The 4,468-nt window shown below is 51.4% G+C and overlaps 1 protein-coding gene across 1 annotated transcript in view; it reads left to right on the plus strand.

Annotated features, from left to right (window-relative positions):
* Positions 1-4,468, plus strand: part of LOC109327807 (polyadenylate-binding protein-interacting protein 5) — a 16,579-nt gene that overhangs the window by 3,894 nt on the left and 8,217 nt on the right. The window lies entirely within an intron of this gene.

Consider the following 4,468-nt stretch of genomic DNA (forward strand, 5'->3'; position numbering starts at 1 on the left):
AGGATGAGGATAGGATGAGGATGAGGATGAGGACACGATGAGGATAAGGATAAGGATAAGGATAGGTTGAGGACGAGGAAGAGGATGAGGATGAGGACGGGGATAGGATGAAGACGAGAATGAGGATAGGATGAGGATGAGGAAGAGGATGAGGATAGGATGAGGATGAGGACGAGGATGAGGATAGGATGAGGATGAGGACGAGGATGAGGATAGGATGAGGATGAGGACGAGGATGAGGATAGGATGAGGATGAGGACGAGGATGAGGATAGGATGAGGATGAGGACGAGGATGAGGATAGGATGAGGATGAGGACGAGGATGAGGATAGGATGAGGATGAGGACGAGGATGAGGATAGGATGAGGATGAGGACGAGGATGAGGATAGGATGAGGATGAGGACGAGGATGAGGATAGGATGAGGATGAGGACGAGGATGAGGATAGGATGAGGATGAGGACGAGGATGAGGATAGGATGAGGATGAGGACGAGGATGAGGATAGGATGAGGATGAGGACGAGGATGAGGATAGGATGAGGATGAGGACGAGGATGAGGATAGGATGAGGATGAGGACGAGGATGAGGATAGGATGAGGATGAGGACGAGGATGAGGATAGGATGAGGATGAGGACGAGGATGAGGATAGGATGAGGATGAGGACGAGGATGAGGATAGGATGAGGATGAGGACGAGGATGAGGATAGGATGAGGATGAGGACGAGGATGAGGATAGGATGAGGATGAGGACGAGGATGAGGATAGGATGAGGATGAGGACGAGGATGAGGATAGGATGAGGATGAGGACGAGGATGAGGATAGGATGAGGATGAGGACGAGGATGAGGATAGGATGAGGATGAGGACGAGGATGAGGATAGGATGAGGATGAGGACGAGGATGAGGATAGGATGAGGATGAGGACGAGGATGAGGATAGGATGAGGATGAGGACGAGGATGAGGATAGGATGAGGATGAGGACGAGGATGAGGATAGGATGAGGATGAGGACGAGGATGAGGATAGGATGAGGATGAGGACGAGGATGAGGATAGGATGAGGATGAGGACGAGGATGAGGATAGGATGAGGATGAGGACGAGGATGAGGATAGGATGAGGATGAGGACGAGGATGAGGATAGGATGAGGATGAGGACGAGGATGAGGATAGGATGAGGATGAGGACGAGGATGAGGATAGGATGAGGATGAGGACGAGGATGAGGATAGGATGAGGATGAGGACGAGGATGAGGATAGGATGAGGATGAGGACGAGGATGAGGATAGGATGAGGATGAGGACGAGGATGAGGATAGGATGAGGATGAGGACGAGGATGAGGATAGGATGAGGATGAGGACGAGGATGAGGATAGGATGAGGATGAGGACGAGGATGAGGATAGGATGAGGATGAGGACGAGGATGAGGATAGGATGAGGATGAGGACGAGGATGAGGATAGGATGAGGATGAGGACGAGGATGAGGATAGGATGAGGATGAGGACGAGGATGAGGATAGGATGAGGATGAGGACGAGGATGAGGATAGGATGAGGATGAGGACGAGGATGAGGATAGGATGAGGATGAGGACGAGGATGAGGATAGGATGAGGATGAGGACGAGGATGAGGATAGGATGAGGATGAGGACGAGGATGAGGATAGGATGAGGATGAGGACGAGGATGAGGATAGGATGAGGATGAGGACGAGGATGAGGATAGGATGAGGATGAGGACGAGGATGAGGATAGGATGAGGATGAGGACGAGGATGAGGATAGGATGAGGATGAGGACGAGGATGAGGATAGGATGAGGATGAGGACGAGGATGAGGATAGGATGAGGATGAGGACGAGGATGAGGATAGGATGAGGATGAGGACGAGGATGAGGATAGGATGAGGATGAGGACGAGGATGAGGATAGGATGAGGATGAGGACGAGGATGAGGATAGGATGAGGATGAGGACGAGGATGAGGATAGGATGAGGATGAGGACGAGGATGAGGATAGGATGAGGATGAGGACGAGGATGAGGATAGGATGAGGATGAGGACGAGGATGAGGATAGGATGAGGATGAGGACGAGGATGAGGATAGGATGAGGATGAGGACGAGGATGAGGATAGGATGAGGATGAGGACGAGGATGAGGATAGGATGAGGATGAGGACGAGGATGAGGATAGGATGAGGATGAGGACGAGGATGAGGATAGGATGAGGATGAGGACGAGGATGAGGATAGGATGAGGATGAGGACGAGGATGAGGATAGGATGAGGATGAGGACGAGGATGAGGATAGGATGAGGATGAGGACGAGGATGAGGATAGGATGAGGATGAGGACGAGGATGAGGATAGGATGAGGATGAGGACGAGGATGAGGATAGGATGAGGATGAGGACGAGGATGAGGATAGGATGAGGATGAGGACGAGGATGAGGATAGGATGAGGATGAGGACGAGGATGAGGATAGGATGAGGATGAGGACGAGGATGAGGATAGGATGAGGATGAGGACGAGGATGAGGATAGGATGAGGATGAGGACGAGGATGAGGATAGGATGAGGATGAGGACGAGGATGAGGATAGGATGAGGATGAGGACGAGGATGAGGATAGGATGAGGATGAGGACGAGGATGAGGATAGGATGAGGATGAGGACGAGGATGAGGATAGGATGAGGATGAGGACGAGGATGAGGATAGGATGAGGATGAGGACGAGGATGAGGATAGGATGAGGATGAGGACGAGGATGAGGATAGGATGAGGATGAGGACGAGGATGAGGATAGGATGAGGATGAGGACGAGGATGAGGATAGGATGAGGATGAGGACGAGGATGAGGATAGGATGAGGATGAGGACGAGGATGAGGATAGGATGAGGATGAGGACGAGGATGAGGATAGGATGAGGATGAGGACGAGGATGAGGATAGGATGAGGATGAGGACGAGGATGAGGATAGGATGAGGATGAGGACGAGGATGAGGATAGGATGAGGATGAGGACGAGGATGAGGATAGGATGAGGATGAGGACGAGGATGAGGATAGGATGAGGATGAGGACGAGGATGAGGATAGGATGAGGATGAGGACGAGGATGAGGATAGGATGAGGATGAGGACGAGGATGAGGATAGGATGAGGATGAGGACGAGGATGAGGATAGGATGAGGATGAGGACGAGGATGAGGATAGGATGAGGATGAGGACGAGGATGAGGATAGGATGAGGATGAGGACGAGGATGAGGATAGGATGAGGATGAGGACGAGGATGAGGATAGGATGAGGATGAGGACGAGGATGAGGATAGGATGAGGATGAGGACGAGGATGAGGATAGGATGAGGATGAGGACGAGGATGAGGATAGGATGAGGATGAGGACGAGGATGAGGATAGGATGAGGATGAGGACGAGGATGAGGATAGGATGAGGATGAGGACGAGGATGAGGATAGGATGAGGATGAGGACGAGGATGAGGATAGGATGAGGATGAGGACGAGGATGAGGATAGGATGAGGATGAGGACGAGGATGAGGATAGGATGAGGATGAGGACGAGGATGAGGATAGGATGAGGATGAGGACGAGGATGAGGATAGGATGAGGATGAGGACGAGGATGAGGATAGGATGAGGATGAGGACGAGGATGAGGATAGGATGAGGATGAGGACGAGGATGAGGATAGGATGAGGATGAGGACGAGGATGAGGATAGGATGAGGATGAGGACGAGGATGAGGATAGGATGAGGATGAGGACGAGGATGAGGATAGGATGAGGATGAGGACGAGGATGAGGATAGGATGAGGATGAGGACGAGGATGAGGATAGGATGAGGATGAGGACGAGGATGAGGATAGGATGAGGATGAGGACGAGGATGAGGATAGGATGAGGATGAGGACGAGGATGAGGATAGGATGAGGATGAGGACGAGGATGAGGATAGGATGAGGATGAGGACGAGGATGAGGATAGGATGAGGATGAGGACGAGGATGAGGATAGGATGAGGATGAGGACGAGGATGAGGATAGGATGAGGATGAGGACGAGGATGAGGATAGGATGAGGATGAGGACGAGGATGAGGATAGGATGAGGATGAGGACGAGGATGAGGATAGGATGAGGATGAGGACGAGGATGAGGATAGGATGAGGATGAGGACGAGGATGAGGATAGGATGAGGATGAGGACGAGGATGAGGATAGGATGAGGAAGAGGAAAGGATGAGGACGAGAATGGGGAAGAGATTGTGGAAGATGATGAGGAAGAGGTTCAGGACGAGGATGAGGATAAGAGGAGGACGAGAATGAGGATGAGGATAGGAGGAGGACGAGAATGAGGATGAGGATGTGGATGAGGATTAGGATGAAGATGAGGATAAGATCGGGATGAGGATGAGGTTGAGGAAGAGGATAGGATGAGGATGAGGATGAGGACGAGGATGAGGATGAGGAT

This window comes from Lupinus angustifolius, chromosome LG15, assembly GCF_001865875.1.
Source record: "Lupinus angustifolius cultivar Tanjil chromosome LG15, LupAngTanjil_v1.0, whole genome shotgun sequence".
Lineage (NCBI taxonomy): Eukaryota > Viridiplantae > Streptophyta > Magnoliopsida > Fabales > Fabaceae > Lupinus > Lupinus angustifolius.